Source organism: Rhinoraja longicauda, chromosome 15 (assembly GCF_053455715.1).
Source record: "Rhinoraja longicauda isolate Sanriku21f chromosome 15, sRhiLon1.1, whole genome shotgun sequence".
Lineage (NCBI taxonomy): Eukaryota > Metazoa > Chordata > Chondrichthyes > Rajiformes > Arhynchobatidae > Rhinoraja > Rhinoraja longicauda.
The window spans coordinates 50,229,720-50,247,897 of record NC_135967.1 but is presented as its reverse complement, the minus strand read 5'-3'; the positions used below and the strand labels follow the sequence as shown (position 1 = coordinate 50,247,897).

At 47.1% G+C, this 18,178-nt stretch overlaps 1 pseudogene; it reads right to left on the bottom strand.

Moving 5' to 3' along the window:
- Positions 1 to 1,331: 1,331 nt before the first annotated feature.
- The window catches only part of LOC144600308 (uncharacterized), a 55,615-nt pseudogene continuing 38,768 nt past the window's right edge, over positions 1,332 to 18,178 (bottom strand).

The following is an 18,178-nucleotide window of genomic DNA, read 5'->3' as shown; positions in this document are numbered from 1 at the left end:
CTGAAGAAGGGCCTCGACCTGAAATGTCACCCATCTCCAGAGATGCTGCCCGTCCCGCTGTGTTTCTCCAGCATTTTGTATTGATCCTCTTTGTCAGTATTTAATTGTCTATTGTACACCATGGCACATTTACATGCAGGTGTGATGCTGGTTCTGCATCCATCATGTCTGATAGTTGCTGAATGTATTAAGTCTGTATTACTGGAGGGATGCATTGCATTGCAACAGCGCAGTCAGAAGTGTTTCTCAACACCAGCCCCGATATGATCTTTGCAAATTTCTTCGTATTATTCCTGATCACATTATTTAATCAGTCACACAATGTGGAAATAGGTCATTCTGCCCAACTTGCCCACAAAATACTCAATTGTGCTTTTTATTGTCACATCTGTTAATTGTTAACATAGTGAAATTATTTTCCTTCACACTGACCAACATGTTCCATCTACACTAGTCCCTCTTGCCTGTGTGTTGACCCATATCCATCTTAACCTGTCCTATCCATGTACCTGTCCAAATCTTTCTTAAACATTGCTATAGTACCTGCCTCAACTACCTCCTCCGGCTGCTTGTTCCATCCACCCACCACACTTTGTGGGAAGAAGTCACCATTCAGATCCCTATAAAACCTTCCCCCCTTCACCTTAAACCTACGAGCTCCGGTTCTTAATTCCCATACTCTGGGCAAAAGATTCTGTGCATCTACCTGATCTATTCCACTCATGATTTTATACATCTCTATCAGACCATTATACACCTCTACTAGATTAGTCCTTTTCCCAAACTAAATTCAACACAACTCTTAAATGATCTGTTATATCATTATTTAAGGGAACCAATTTGCTCAGTGGAATATTTAGAACAGTCTGCAGTCTGAATAAATTACGCCTGTCTTCATTTCTTTAAGTCACGCATATTTGTAAAGTCTTTATGACGAACCAATTTTTTCTATATTTTATTGATTACCACCTGCGACACAATACCCTGGATTGCATCCTCAATATAGCAGATGGGTTTGACTTGTACAGTCTGTGGAATGAGGTGCTGCCCATTGATTAATGTTTGTAAATACTATGTGCATGAGTTGCATGGAATCTTGTACTCTATGGAGGACCTTGGCAACCTGTGGAAAGGTGCAATGCATTTTCGCAGGACACACAACTCTCTTGGTGTTTCTCGAGATACATTGCGCTGTGCAACCAGACGTAAGAAAAACGTCAGACCACAATATTTCCGTTTCTATTGAAGTTTTATCTTGTACAATTGCTAGGCACATATATGTATTGATGAGAGAAATATTCGGCATATTGTATGTTAATCACAGAGCGCTTTTCAATTATACAGATCGTGAACATACATTGCGCTGAAAATCAGAATTAATACAGTTCATAAGTTCTAGGAGCAGAATTAGGCCATTCGGCCCATCAAGTCTATTCCACCATTCAATCACAGCTGATCAATCCTTCCCGTTCAACATGCGTTAAATGAGCATTGACAATTCAGATTTTAAGCTACGCATTATTTTTACCCAATGTAATGGCAGTTTCTATACCTTCTCAAAGTCCAACTTTGATAGCCATTACTGCTCGGGGATGGAATGGAGGTTTAGTTTACGCACGCATCGCACTCTGAGATAACAAAACGAATCTTCCAAGCGTCTTTTCTTGATTTATTAGTCTTTATTAAAGTAGCACAATCAAAGAGTAATTCATAACATTTCGTGCTTATCAACTGTTTCTTCATCAAACAACACAGTAAAATTCATATAGTCGTTACCGTGTGGTTCTTGCGAGTGTAGCTGGCGCGAGTATGACTGGTGCGAGCGTGCTAAAGAACTGTATTCTCTCCAACCTCCGAGACTAAACTGACCCACAATCTCTGTTGCTACGTTAGCCTCCTCCCATGTAGACACCCCCCATTACATATTAAATCACACCCACAAACATGCAAAAAAGGCATAAACTAGAAATATTAAACATAGCCATAATACAATGACAGTAACTAAATTAAGCGTAAATGGCTCCTACACACCGGCCCCTAATTGTTCTGCGTATATGACGAAGCAATTACCAATAGATATTTAAAGGAGCTATAAAAGCATAATATTTATCAAAAACAAAAGTAATATGCATTATATGTTGGCATTCAAACTTCTTTAGCGATTCTTCGATCTTCTCCCTCACCTTTTAGAAGCAGACATATCTTGGTAATCGGTCTTACCAAGATGTTGTCCTTAGTCTGAAGTCGTACAGTAGGCACAAAACCTTTAACGTCTGGCATAATCTACAGTACCCTGCCCATCAACCAAGAACCTCGTGGTGCAGTAGAATCAACTACCAAGACGATATCATCTGGAATAAAATTTCTTCTCACTCTCAACCATCGTTGACGTTCTTGAATTAGAGGTAAATATTCTTGTGTCCACCGTTTCCACCGTTACATGAAAAACGAAACCCTTGTGGTTTAACGGTAGATACACCCTTTTTCATTCCATCCTTCGTTTCTACGGGTATTGCGCCAGCAGCAAAACTACATTCCTTAGGTCCTGTTCTTCCCTTGATTTTAGTAAAGGTAGAGCCTTTGACAGTTGTTGATTTGGGATCTTGAATATTCCCATAGCATAGGTTTGACATTAACCATACTTCTCTTTCCATGAAATTCACCAGGTCAGGAAGCATGGCCTCTCTATCGTCAACCTCCTGTATCAGGCCTGCTTTATCTCTCCACTTTTCTCTAAGCCGATAGGGCAGTTTTAGAACGATAGCCTTCATATTACTAACAACTTTCATTTCTTCCATGTGGATGCTATTTCTCATTGAATTACAACAACCACTAAGAAATATCGCAAACTTAAGCAAAGCCTTCACATCTTCCACATTAATAACTGACCAAGCAAAGGCCTTCTTCATGTATGCGTTAACAATCTTCTGTTTGTTACCAAAATGCACCTCAAGCTATTTTCTTGCCTTTCGATAGCCTTCATCCGCAGGCAAATGTCAACAACTTTTGACAAGCTGCTTTGAATATCCGCTTGTGTATTGCTCCAGAAATCGTAAACGATCTCTGTGACTTGATCTCACTCCTTCTTCAAACGCTACTATGAAAGTTTCATATTGTAATGTATCACCATCATATTTAGGAATTTCCATTGCGGGTAAGGTGGCCGAAAGATTTTGTTGAACCATGAGCTCGCTGAGTTTCGTTTGATTCCTTACCAATTCATAGAATTCATTTTGAAATCCCTGGCTCAGTACAGGTCGATCCGGATAAAATTTGTCACGAGCCCCATAATCATTTGTTTGTCTCTGGCTGGGTGCAGGTAGCTGATGACCAGGCCTCTGAGAAGAGTACTGGGTTGGCTCATTTTGAGCCGTAACAGTCATTGCAAAGGTAGGTTGCTTTGGTCTAGCACCCGGTTGCTTTGGTGAAGTTTTGTCAACCATCCACTTACTGAGTGCCAGTTCGGCATCACGAGACCAGGCTCGCCTTGGCTGTGGGTTGGCTTCAGCTATTGTTTCCAGCTTAGTAGCTCCTTCTTGGATCAAGGAACTCCTCTGAGATACTCTCGAGCTGCATCTTGATCCTCACTCGGCCTTCCAGTATGTCCCTCCTTGCCTCTACAGCTGCCAGCTTCGTGGCTATTTCCAGCCATTCCTTCTCTCTCTTCAGCTGGTCTGCTCATTCCTCATCCTCCTGGTTCTGCTGTTCTGCTCGTTTCTTAGCCTCTCTCTTCAGCTGTTTCTCTTGATCCTCAAGCTGGTATGTTTTCTCCAAAGCGGCAGCTTCTAGCGAGACAGCAGCCATCTCAGCTTCAGCCTCCATTTGAGCAGAGACCCTCGTAGTTGAACTGGCTACAGAACCAGATTTACGTCTAGATCTTCGTGTTGAGACGTTTGAGACACTATCCTGAGGTGTAATTTCCTCTTCCACCTCAACCCCTTGTTGCATCGCACCTTCTACTGTAGAGTGCAATGTTCGAGCCCTGATTTCAGACAACCACTTCTCCGCGTCAGTCATGAAACCATCAAAAATGTTCACCCTTTCTTGGAACCACTGAGTGTCCCATTGGAGTTCTGGCTTGGTCAGTTGTAAACTCAGTAGTGACTTTTGTTTTTCTCCAACCCCATGGTAAAGGTTGAGTAGTTGATCCAGACCAGATTTTACAATGTTCGCATTCTCATCTAATTCCATTAGTTCCTTCTGACAGACAATTAATTTGATGACCTGTTTCCACAACTTGTCACTCTTCTGGCATCTTACCAGGTAGACTGCTTGCCCTTTTTCCGAAAGATGAATTTCTCTTTTTTCATATCTTCTTGATTTTTGTTCCACATCTCCCTCCTGTGGCGGTTCCTCATACTTACCTGATGGAAGATCCATGATGAATTGGTGCTTATAGCTATGTTCCAGAAACACCAGAAGAATTCACAACAGAATGAGTATTTTTTCAAAACACATCATTAATTCCAAGGCTGAAAGTCTTGGGCCAGCACCTATGGTAAACAATCGCTGGCTGAGCACCTTATCTTGTAGAAGTTCATAACATAATTAATTTTTCCAGGTCGTGCTCTGCGAGTTTGGTTTCCTTATCTCCTCGTAGCATAAACAAGCTTCTTGTATCGAATAGTACTTCTGCAGAATTTTCTCACAGGCTTTTAAGTTTTTAGACCTTAACTTAAAATTACGACTAAACAGTCGTCTACTCACGGTACCCGGTCAATGAAGTCTTCAATCTTCTAATGATCCAGGTGTCAATTTGGCTTCAACCGGCAGGTTCTTTGTTCCAGGATTTCAGCTCTAATCTCTGGCACAGATTCAGCTTCTTCTTCAATTCCACTGTTGAATCGGATGTTGCTTGTAGAACAAGTCTTTCTTAGATTCTTCTGTTAGAATAGTTTTTTTCTTTAGTCCACTCAGAGAAAATTCTTTACTCTACTCCACTGAGAGAAGTTCTTTACTCTGCTCCATTCAGAGAAGAGTTCTTTACTCTAATGTAATGGCAGTTTCTATACCTTCTCAAAGTCCAACTTCGATAGCCATTACTGCTCGGGGATGGAATGGAGGTATAGTTTACGCACGCATCGCACTCTGAGATAACAAAACGAATCTTCCAAACGTCTTTTCTTGATTTATTGGTCTTTATTAAAGTAGCACAATCAAAGAGTAATTCATAACCTTTCGTCCTTATCAACTGTTTCTTCATCAAACAACACAGTAACATTCATATAGTCGTTACCGTGTGGTTCTTGCGAGTGTAGCTGGCGTGAGTATGACTGGTGCGAGCGTGCTAAAGAACTGTATTCTCTCCAACCTCCGAGACTAAACTGACCCACAATCTCTGTTGCTACGTTAGCCTCCTCCCATGTAGACACTCCCCATTACGTATTAAATCACACTCACAAGCATGATCCTACCGCGATCCTACTGCGGGTACAACCTGTGTGAAGTTTGCATGGTTTCCATGTGACCATGTGAGTTTCCACTGGGGTGCTCAGGTTTCCACCCACACCCCAAAGACGTGTAGGATTGTAGGTTAATTGACCTCTGTAAAATTGCCTCTCGTGTGGAGTGAGTGGATGAGAGAGTGGGGTACAGTAGATATAGTGTGAAAGGGTGATCAATGGTCAGTGTGGAATTGGTGGGCTGATGGACCTGTTTCCATGCTGTATCTCCAAACTGAAAGTTCATCAAACTGTGCCTTCAATAGGCCCATACTTAATAACATTTCACCTTGATTGTTACAGAGCTTCTGAATTTGTGGAAGTAAAACCTGTCCATCTCACTGGTGGTTCTTCGTCATCATAAATATACTATCCCTCTTCTATTTATTCAGCAAGATTTGGCATTTGACTTCTTCAGTCTATTGATTACTTTCAATCTATTGAAAGTAAGCATGCAGGTACAGCAGGCTGAGATGAAAGCTAATGGCATGATGGCCTTCATCACGTGAGGATTTGCGATAAGGAGCAAGGAGGTCCTACTGCAGTTGTGCAGGGCCCTGGTGAGACCGCACCTGGAGTATTGTGTGCAATTTTGTTCTCCTAATTTGAGGAAGGACATTATTGCTCTTGAGGGAGTGCAGCATAGGTTCACCAGGTTAATTCCCAGGATGGTGGGACTGACATATGATGAAAGAATGGGTCGACTGGGCTTGAATTCACTGGAATTTAGAAGGGTGAGAGCGGATCTTATAGAAACATATAAAATTCTTAAAGGATTGGACAGGTTAAATGCAGGTAAAATGTTCCTGATGTTGGGGGAGTCCAGAACCAGGGGCCACAGTCTAAGAATAAAGGGGAGGCCATTTAAAACTGAGATGAGAAAAAACTTTTTCACCCTGAGAGTTGTGAATTTGTGGAATTCTCCGCCACAGAAGGCAGTGGAGGCCAATTCACTGGATGAATTTAAAAGAGAGTTAGATAGAGCTCTCGGGGCTAGCGGAATCAAGGGGTACGGGGAGAAGGCAGGCACGGGTTACTGATTGTGGACGATCAGCCAGGATCATGTACGGGCAAATGAAATCAGTTGAACTTGGCATAATGTTTGACACAAACACTGTGGGCTGAAGGGCCCATTCCTGTGCTGTACTCTTCTATGTTCTAATGTCAAACGCTACCCTCACCACCCTCTCCGCACTCTCCGTCAGTTCCTTCAGCGCATCTCTCAGGATCATGAAGGTCATGACAAATGATGAACCTGCTCCAAAAATGCAGCCGATGACTGGGACAAAGTATAGAGCAAATTCCAGGGCTGAAACCGTAACAACAGCAGCTCCCCAACTTATCCTCATAATTACACCTGGAGTTATTTCTCCCAGCAGGGGAGTTTTTGCTGCTGCTTTCAGCTGATCCATGGATTTACCTGTTCTGTTGGCCAGTCGCTGAAGGGAAGAGTTATTAAGACCCAGGCATTCCCTGAAATGGATGATTGCTCCAATCAGTATGCCAATGTCACACGCGAGAGAGACTCCAGGGATTGGGATGGCTCCTGCTGCTCCCGAGAGGATCGCCAATGCCCAGATCTCCTTCTTCAGCAACTCATTTTTCTTCTGAACAATCTCCACGCTGTGGTTGGGAAGGGCCAGGACAAAGATCCTTTTCTTTATATATGGTAAATCACCTTCCAGTGCTTCATTCAACTGAACAAAATCATACTGATCCTGTTTAAAACTGGATATCAGGAACACCCTGGGATCAGGAATCCCGATCTTCCCCAACCCACAGAGACAGTCACTCCGGATCTTTTCCAATTCTGCATTTTTATCAAATTCCTTCCGTTCCCTCTGCATTGCATTAAGGTCAGCGTCAATCTTCGAGCGAACAAAATAGAACCTCTTCCCCAGCCGCTTAATCTCAATGGCAAGTTTTGCATCATTCTCTTTGAATCGACCAGCTGACACTATGATGAAGAAATCGTATTTTTTAAATTGCATTTCCTTCAGGTAGGAACCCGCTGTGAATCGTGTAGATCCGATCCCCGGCAGGTCCCAGTAGCGGACATTGGGCAGATTGGGATGTGGGTATCCGGTTGGCTCCATTGTAGTTTCTGTGGTGCCAACCTCAGCCGCTCCCTCATCTGTGCTACGAAGCCCTCTCATGGTGTTGATGAAGGTGGATTTTCCTGTACCTGTGTCCCCCGTAACGGCGATGTTCAGCTCAGTCTTGTCCAGCTCTTTCATCTTATTCTGTATCAAGGGTTTAATCTTTTCCACACCACCCGTTTGGAAGTCGTACTTCAGTTTGCTGAGCTCCTCCTGCGTGAAGAATGTGGGGGTCTCAGACTGAGCCGCCTGTTGACTGAAAGGAAACATGTGTTGGAACATGACTGAAAGGAAACATGTGTTGGAACATGACTGAAAGGAAACATGTGTTGGAACATGACTGAAAGGAAACATGTGTTGGAACATGACTGAAAGGAAACATGTGTTGGAACATGACTGAACGGAAACATGACTGAAAGAAAACCATGACAGTTTCCAGTTGAAACAGCATCCAAACACATTGCACATTGCATCATGACCAGATATCCTCGTGTCAATCTGACCTATTGATTGTACAGCAGGCTAAACAAAGCATTTCACTGTACTTCAGTACACATGCACAACAATAAGGGTAAACATAGTTATGGTTGAAATGCTTTTCCTGTTACAGAGCAAAGTGAAGAGATAACTTGTGCAGTGGGATTATAAAGGGATATATAAAATTATGAGGAACATCTGTATGGTAATTAATCACTTGTCTTTTTCTCAGGGTAGGTAACTAAAATCTGGAGGGTTTCCAGTTGAGGGGAAAGATGACTGGTGGCTATTTGGAACGAGCTGTCAGAAAAGTGGTGGAGACAGGTACAATGATAATAATCAGAATCGTAATTTATTAATCAAGCATGTTTTGCATCATACGAGGAATTTGGTTTGACAATAAACAATAGGTGCAGGAGGAGGCCATTCGGCCCTTTGTGACAGCACCACCATTCAATGTGATCATGGCTGATCATTCTCAATCAGTACCCCGTCCCTGCCTTCTCCCCATACCCCCTGACTCCGCTATCCTTAAGAGCTCTATCTAGCTCTCTCTTGAAAGCATTCAGATAATTGGCCTCCACTGCCTTCTGAGGCCGAGAATTCCACAGATTTACTACTCTCTGACTGAAAAAGTTTTTCCTCATCTCAGTTCTAAATGGCCTACCCCTTAAACTGTGGCCCCTGGTTCTGGACTCCCCCAACATTGAGAACATGCAACATACGAGGAATTTGGTTGGCCTTACAGTCATACCAAAAAAGCACAAGGCAAAGAGTGGCAATAAAGGGGGCTTTTTCTGGTTGGCTGCCAGTGACCAGTGGAGTTCCGCACGGGTCAGTGCTGGGGCTATTAATATTTGGATGAGGGGATCGAAGGCTTTGTGGCCAAGTTTGCAGATGATACGAAAATAGGTGGAGGGGAGGTAGTGTAGAGAAAGCCAGGACTCTACAGAAGGACTTGGACAGGTTGGGAGAGTGGGCAAAGAAGTGGCAGATGGAATACAGTGTAGCAAACTATGGACTCATTCATTTTAATAATAGGAATAAAGGCGTACACCATTTTCTAAATGGCGAGAGAATCCACAAATCAGAGATGGAAAGGGACTTGGGAGTCCTGGTGCAGGATTCCCAAAAAGTTAATTTGCAAGTTGAATCGGTAGTAAGGGAGGCAAACACAAAGGCAGCATTTATTTCAAGAGGACCAACATACACAAACAGGGATTTAATGCTGAGGCTCTGTAAGACGCTGGTCAGGCTGCAATTGGAGTATTGTGAGCAATTTTTGGCCCTATATAGAAACATAGAAAATAGGTGCATGGAGGAGGCCATTTGGCCCTTCGAGCCAGCACCACCATTCATTGTGATCATACCTGATCATCCACAATCAGTAACCTGTGCCCAACTTCTCCCCATATCCCTTGATTCTGCTAGCCCCCAGAGCTCTATCTAACTCTCTTAAATTCATCCAGTGATTTGGCCTGCACTCTGTGGCAGAGAATTCCACTAATTCACAACTCCCTGGCTGAAAACATTCCTTCTCAACTCTGTTTTAAATGGCCTCCCCTTTATTCTAAGACTGTGGCCCCTGGTTCTGGACTCGCCCAACATTGGGAACATTTTTCCTGCATCTAACTTGTCCAGTCCTTTTATGATTTTATATGTCTCTATAAGATCCCCTCTCATCCTTCTAAACTCCAGTGAATACAAGCCTAGTCTTTTCAATCTTTACTCCTATGACAGTCCCGCCATCCCAGGGATCAATCTCGTGAACCTACGCTGCACTGCCTCAATTACAAGGATGTCCTTCCTCAAATTAGGAGACCAAAACTGTACACAATACTTCAGATGTGGTCTTACCAGGGCCCTGTACAACTGCAGATGAACCTCTTTACACCTATACTGAAATCCTCTCATTATCTGAGGAAGGATGTGCTGGCTCAGGAGAGTCCAAAGGAGGTTTACAAGAATGATCCCTGGAATGAGTATGTTAACACATGATGAGCATTTGACAGCACCAGGCCTCCACCACAGCACTTTAAAAGAATGAGGGGGAGGCCTCATTGAAACTTAGTGAAAGGCCTGGGTAGAGTGTCAGGGGTTATGGGGAAAAGGTTGGAGAATGGGGTTAGGAGGGAGAGATAGATCAGCCATGATTGACTGGCGGTGTGGACTTGATGGGCCAAATGGCCTAATTCTGCTCCTGTCAGACCATGAACATGGTCATTTGGAGTATCGCCTGCAGTTCCACTCAACCATTGGAGGAAGGATGCGATGGCCCTGGAGAAAGTGCATACAACGTTTACCAGAATGGTGCCGGGATTAGAGGTATTTGCTATCAGGATAGGTTGGACAAATTTGGATATTTTTCTCCCGAATGCTAGAGGTTGAAGGGGATACCCAATGGACAGAATCTTTTTCCCCGGATGGAAATGTCAAAGAATACCTAGCATAGCTTTCAGGTTAAAGGACTAAGGTGTAAAGATCATTTATAGGGCAAGTTTTTACACTGGAGAGTAATGGGTGCCTGGAACGTACCACATAGGGTGGTGGTATAAACAGATATGGCAGTGGCGTCTAAGAGGCTTTTGGCGAGGCACATGGGTATGCAGGGAATGGAGGGATGTAGATCATGTGTTGGCTGATGAAATTAGTTTACCTTGGCATTATGTTCAGCAGAGACATTGTGGGCTGAAAGGCCTGATCCTGCACTGACTGGCCCACATCACGACACTGCAAGTCTATCCACTAACCACAAGGTTGGGGTCAGGAATGTTCTGGGTAAAGCTGCAACCACAGATCCATCTTCCCCACTTGCCTGCAATGAGCACAGCTCAAACAACACTGTGCACCGTCCCACACTCAAAATGGTCACATCTTCCACGACCAACACACAATGGGTTCACTGTGTGCCAAGCACAAGATGCCATGCTGCTACTTACCTGAGCTACTCTGAGAACAACTCCAAACCCCAAACCCTTCACCAACAAGCATTTTAGTGCAAAGGTATGCTGCCACCATTAGCATGCACAGGATGCTGCTTATGAATGATATCACTATTCCTTCTGAAGGAAGGACTCAGCTATTGAGGAAGTATGACCGGGCCACTTGCTCAGGGCAGTTAAAAAGGGATATGAATTGGTTGTCTTGACTCCAATGTCTACATCGTGAAAAGAGATTAAATGCAAAGAGAAAGGACTTCAGTTGCCGATCAACGAGCTCTCTCCTGTAACAATGGGCAATCTGAGCACTGGCCATGCCCTGCGCTGGCAGGTTGTACTGAGGCAAGGAGATGCAGGGTGACAGGGCGACAGGGTGACAGGGTGACAGGGTGACAGGGTGACAGGGAGACAGGGTGACAGGGAGACAGGGAGACAGGGTGACAGGGAGACAGGGTGACAGGGTGACAGGGTGACAGGGAGACAGGGTGACAGGGTGACAGGGTGACAGGGTGACAGGGTGACAGGGAGACAGAGAGACAAGGTTTATAGATATGTCAAGAGAAAAAGATTAGTTAAGACAAATGTAGGTCCCTTGCAGTCGGAAACAGGTGAATTGATCATAGGGAACAAGGAGATGGCAGACCAATTGAACAAATACTTTGGTTCTGTCTTCACTAAGGAAGACATAAACCGTCTGCCGGAAATAGCGGGGGACCGGGGGTCTAAAGAGATGGAGGAACTGAGCGAAATCCAGGTTAGTCGGGAAGTGGTGTTAGGTAAATTAAATGGATTAAAGGCAGATAAATCCCCAGGGCCAGATAGGCTGCATCCCAGAGTGCTTAAGGAAGTAGCCTCAGAAATAGTGGATGCATTAGTGATAATTTTTCAAAACTCTTTAGATTCTGGAGTAGTTCCTGAGGACTGGAGGGTAGCTAATGTAACCCCACTTTTTAAAAAGGGAGGGAGAGAGAAAACGGGGAATTATAGACCAGTTAGCCTAACATCGGTAGTGGGGAAAATGCTAGAGTCAGTTATTAAAGATGTGATAGCATTACATTTGGAAAGTGCTGAAATCATCGGACAAAGTCAGCATGGATTTACCAAAGGCAAATCATGTCTGACGAATCTTATAGAATTTTTCGAGGAGGTAACTAGTAGAGTGGATAAGGGAGAACCAGTCGATGTGTTATATCTGGACTTTCAGAAGGCCTTCGACAAGGTCCCACATAGGAGATTGGTGTACAAACTTAAAGCACACGGTATTGAGGGTTCAGTGTTGAGGTGGATAGAAAATTGGTTGGCGGACAGGAAGCAAAGAGTAGGAATAAACGGGTCCTTTTCGGAATGGCAGGCAGTGACTAGTGGGGTACCGCAAGGCTCAGTGCTGGGACCCCAGTTATTTACAGTGTATATTAATGATTTGGACGAGGGAATTGAATGCAACATCTCTAAGTTTGCGGATGACACGAAGCTGGGTGGCAGTGTTAGCTGCGAGGAGGATGCTAGGAGGCTGCAGAGTGACTTGGATAGATTAGGCAAGTGGGCAAATGCATGGCAGATGCAATATAATGTGGATAAATGTGAGGTTATCCACTTTGGCGGCAAGAACAGGAAAGCAGAGTATTACCTGAATGGTGACCGATTGGGAGAAGGGGAGATGCAACGTGACCTGGGTGTCATGGTGCACCAGTCATTGAAAACAAGCATGCAGGTGCAGCAGGCAGTGAAGAAAGCGAATGGTATGTTGGCATTCATAGCAAGAGGATTTGAGTTTAGGAGCATGGAGGTTCTGCTGCAGTTGTACAGGGCCTTGGTGAGACCGCACCTGGAGTATTGTGTGCAGTTTTGGTCTCCTAATCTGAGGAAAGACGTTCTTGCCTTAGAGGGAGTACAGAGAAGGTTCACCAGATTGATCCCTGGGATGGCGGGACTTACATATGAGGAAAGACTAGATAGACTGGGCTTGTACTCGCTGGAATTTAGAAGACTGAGGGGGGATCTTATAGAAACATATAAAATTCTTAAGGGGTTGGAGAGGCTAGATGCGGGAAGATTGTTCCCGATGTTGGGGGAGTCCAGAACCAGGGGTCACAGCTTAAGGATAAGGGGGAAGTCTTTTAGGACCGAGATGAGAAAACATTTCTTCACACAGAGAGTGGTGAGTCTGTGGAATTCTCTGCCACAGAAGGTAGTTGAGGCCAGTTCATTGGCTATATTTAAGAGGGAGATAGATGTGGCCCTTTTTGCTAAAGGGATCAGGGGGTATGGAGAGAAGGCAGGTACAGGCTACTGAGCTGAATGATCAGCCATGATCATATTGAATGGCGGTGCAGGCTCGAAGGGCCGAATGGCCTACTCCTGCACCTATTTTCTATGTTTCTATGTTTCTAAGGTGACAGGGAGACAAGGTGACAGGGAGACAGGGTGACAAGGTGCAGCGTGTCCGGACCTACCTGGAGCTGCCTCCTCCCATTTCTGATCTCTGTGTGTCGCTGCCGGCCTGTGTGATGATCCTGTGATCCTCGCGCTGCGCTGAGGTGAGGTCGGGGATCAGAACTCCTCTTCGTCCTTGGATGTGCGAGTCTTCTCCTTCAAGAGGAAAGTAGTGAGAGAATGAGTGCTGGTTTGTTCTGTACCAGAAATCCCTGAGGCTATTGGGAATATCACACTTAATCAGGATGGGTTTAATGCAATCTACTAGAAAGTGGGCATGTACTCGCTGGAGTTTAGGAGAATGATGGGGACATCATTGAAGCTCACCAAATAGTGAAAAGCCTGTGTAGAGTGGATGTGGAGAGGGTGTTTCCACTAGTGGGAGAGTCTCAGAACTAAAGGACGTTCCTTTAGGAAGGAGACGAGCAGGAATTTCTTTAGTTAGAGGGTGGTGAATCTGTGGAATTCATTGCCAAAGAAGGCTGTGGAGACCAAGTCAATGGAGTTCTCTCAGGCAGAGATAGATTCTCCAATGTTATGGGTGTCAGGGGTTATGGGGAGAAGACAGGAGAATGGGGTCAAGAGGGAGATATAGATCAGCCATGATTGAATGGCGGAGTAGACGATGGTCCGAATGGCCTCAGCTATTACATCTGATAGAGAACAATGTTACTCACCAGTGGCAAATTCCCCACCATCAACATGTGGCAGGGACTAGTTGGGCCGAAGGGTCTATTTCTGTCCTGTAAATGCTCCCACTAAAAGAGATCAATCGAAATGAGCAGGTACCGAAACAATGTCCAGAACCAGGGGGGTCACAGTTTAAGAATAAGGGGGAGGCCATTTAGGATTGAGATGAGGAAAAAAAAATTCACCCAGAGAGTTGTGAATCTGTGGAATTCTCTGCCACAGAAGGCAGTGGAGGCCAATTCACTGGATGTTTTCAAGATAGAGTTAGATTTAGCTCTTAAGTCTAAAGGAATCAAGGGATATGGGGAAAAAGCAGGAACGGGGTACAGATTTTAGATGATCAGCCATGATTATATGGAATGGCGGTGCTGGCTCGAACGGCCGACTCCTGTACTTATTGTTCTCTGTTTCTATGATTCTCATGTGGCACCGAGAGAGGTTTGATATTCTGCATGGGGGGGGGGGGGGGGGAGGGGGTCCCATGCCTGTGGACAAGTCTCAGAGAGGGGCAGGCAATGCACTCAGCCTCCTCGCAGCCCACAGGGGGCCGCGGGGCTGGAGTTTGTGCAGCTCTGGCTGTACTGGATGTTAAGGAGTCTTGTGGCAACAGCGGCCACGTTCTCTCGTTTAGTGCCCGGGACAATCGGGCAGACTGCTAACGTGGCAACAAACACCAGCGGCCACTCGGTAGCTCCCCCATCAAGTTTCCCAATCTATTTGCAACGAATTATCTGTATTGATTGCAACGCCCCTTCTCTGAAACCACTCCCATTCCGAAAATAGAGCGCCGCGCTGGTGATGGGGGATGGGGGGGGGGGATGCACACAGATGGAAGTCTCAAGTTTTCCCATTTTTTGTGGGATTCAGTCGCTTTGCAGCAGATTACACGGAGCGCTGAGCGGAACGTTGCTGCCGTGAAGCATGACTCCATTCAACATCACACTGTCGTGCTGACAACTCGCCTCAGTTTGTGCTTCAACCGCTTGTCCCTACCTGCACTCGTTCTTGCACGCAATCGTCAGAGGAGAAAGAGGCAGAGACGAACAGAACAAACAGTTGTGTGGCTCGCCCCTCTCTCTCCCCCCCCCCCCCCCCCCCCCCCCGGCTCAGTCCCTCTCTCCCTCTCTCTTTTTTTTTCATTCCAAGGACTTTATTCACAAATACATAATACAGCATGCCAAAAAGTAAATAAACACTCAATGGTCACAATACAACAATCAATCAATACAGTACAATGGTGCAATCTCTCTTTACAATAGCCTGGACCCCCCTGCAGTGACCAGCGCCCACAGAAGGCCTCCAGATTCCCCGTGGACACCGCGTGTTCCCTCTCTAGGGGTACGCGCGCACGGACATAGGCCAGGAAGAGGGGCGGGCAGCCGACTCTGTTGTGACCATCGACCGCCCGCTGCCTGGACCCACGAGTGGCCATCTTGGCCAGGCCCTGGAGCAAACCGACAGGGAAATCCCACCCTCCTGACCGGCCCTCCCCACTCCCAGCCCCGAGCCCAAACACCAGGATCGTAGGACTGAAATGCAGCCAAAATACTCGTACTTCAGATACTCATAGAGGGGCAGCAACCTCACGCACTCCATGTACACGTGGAACCCCACACTCCATGTACACGTGGAACACGGACTCTTCCTCGCCGCAGAAAATACAGGCTGCCGGCGAGTCCGTGAACCGGCTCAAAAATGTATTACAAACCACGGCTGTGTGCAACACTCTCCACCCCAGGTCCCCGATGTAAAGGGGGAGGACTCCCTTGTAGAGAGACCTCCACTGGGGACCACCCCCGCCATCAGGTGGCAACACGGATCGCCAAGGCGTATCCGGACGGAAGACGAAGGCGAGGAGGTGCAGAGTGTGCAGGAGCATCCTATACAGTAAACGTCTGCCTGCATCACGGAACGGCACGCTGGGCATCTGGGAGAGGCGGCTCAAGTTGTGTGGGGCCGGCTCCCGGGGAATATTCCGGAGCCTGGGCCCGATGAGCAGTTCCGGCGGAGCGGGGGTAAGCTCGGCCAGAATCACTCCAAGCACACGCCACTCCCCAACACCCACCGCAACAGGGTGAGGACCGGGCCCCCCCACAGCCACAACACCCCTCTCCCCCTGAGGAGCAACACGCTGACTGAAGATGACCAAATTCCTCACTCTTAACACATCGCGGTAAAAGCTTGGCATGTCCCGTGTGGCGGGTCGACTGATGCCCGCCACCGGGAGCCGCCAAACCCCCCCTTAGGCAATGGCCCTGGCGGAAAAAATACGTGGCCAGAGCGTGCCACCTGGGAGGGTGCTCCGCATACACGTACATCCGCAGAGTCCTGAGACGGAGAGCCGTCACCTGGGTACGCACGCATACCAAGGACTGGCCACCCTCCTCTAACGGGATACTCAGGACTGCTGCTGAGACCCAGTGGTTCCTCCCTCCCCAAAAGAAATCCACTAACCTCTTCTCTACAGCAGTTACAAAGGTAGAGGGCGGGACAAGAGTGGCCAGCCGGTACCATAACATTGAGGCCACCAGCTGGTTTATGACCAGCACCCTACCTTGGAAAGAAAGAACTCCAAGCAAGCCTGACCAGCGTCCCACCCGGGCGACGACTTTCGTCTCTAGCTCCTGCCAGTTCGCCGGCCAAGCATCTTCAGTGGGACTCAGGTAGATCCCCAGGTAGAGCAGGTGCGTGGTGCTCCACGCATAATCCTTCATCTCCTCCGGCAGAGAGTCCACCTGCCACTGGCCCACTAGAAGTCCGGAGCACTTACTCCAGTTGATCCTAGCGGACGAAGCAGCTGAGAACACCTGCTGACATTCATGCATCCTCCGCAGGTCAACAGGATCAGTAAACATAAGAAGAATGTCATCGGCATAGGCCGAGAGAACCACCTCCACCCCCGGTCCTGGTAGAACCAGGCCTGCCAACCGCCTCCAGAGACGACACAGGAATGGTTCCACACAGACCGAGTACAACTGCCCAGACATGGGGCACCCCTGGCGTACCCCCCTCCCAAAGCGAATGGGAGCCAACAATGCACCGTTAATCTTCATGAGACACTCTGCTGCGGTGTACAAAAGCCGGACCCGGGCCACAAAATGCGGTCCAAAACCGAACGCTTGCAGTATCCCGAAGAGGTAATCATGGTCCACCCTGTCAAAAGCCTTCTCCTGATCCAGGGATAGAAAAGCTGCTGACTGACCAGTGCCCTGGGCCAGATGGATCAGGTCCCTAACCAAGTGGATGTTATCTTGGATGGACCAGCCAGGGATTGTATAGGACTGGTCCGGGTGGATCAGTTGGGATAGTACGGAGCCCAGGCGATTTGGCATTGCCCGTGCAAAGACTTTATACTCTGTACAGAGGAGAGAGACCGGGCGCCAGTTCTTCAACAGGCGGAGTTCGCCCTTCTTGGGTAGCAGGACAACGACTGCCCTGCGCCACGAGAGGGGCATCTCCCCGGTCGCCAGGCTCTCCCCCAGAACCTTCATGTAGTCACCCCCCAGGACATCCCAGAAGGCTCTAACAAACTCAACCGTCAGCCCATCCAGCCCAGGGGACTTACCCCTCCTGAGCTGGTGAAGGGCACCAGTCAACTCCTCCAATGATAAGGGGTCATCAAGCTGTTCAAACACCCCTCTATCTATAGTCGGTAGCCCCTCCCACAGAACCCGCTGAGCCTCCCCGCTGAAACCATCCGCGGTGAACAGAGTTCCATAAATGGACCGAACTAACGCACTAATCCCCTCTGGGTCTGTGACCGAGGAGCCATCGTCTGCGAGCAGCTCGACGAGCTGTTTGCGGGCTCCTCGCCCTTTCTCCAGAGAGAGAAAGAAAGGTGAAGCCCGGGATAAAGTCCACGCGCTGGAATAAAGTCCACCCGCACCAGGCAATGGTCCGAACACGGCACCGGCCACATAGAGGCCGCCGAGACCCGGGAGACATACGCTCTGGAGATGTACACACGATCGATACGGGAACCACCCCCCTTAGACCTCCACGAAAACGCGTTGGAATCAGGATGGAGATTCCGCCACGCATCAACCAGCTCGAAAGATTCAATCACACCTCTCAACTTCTTCGCCACTGCAGGGGCACA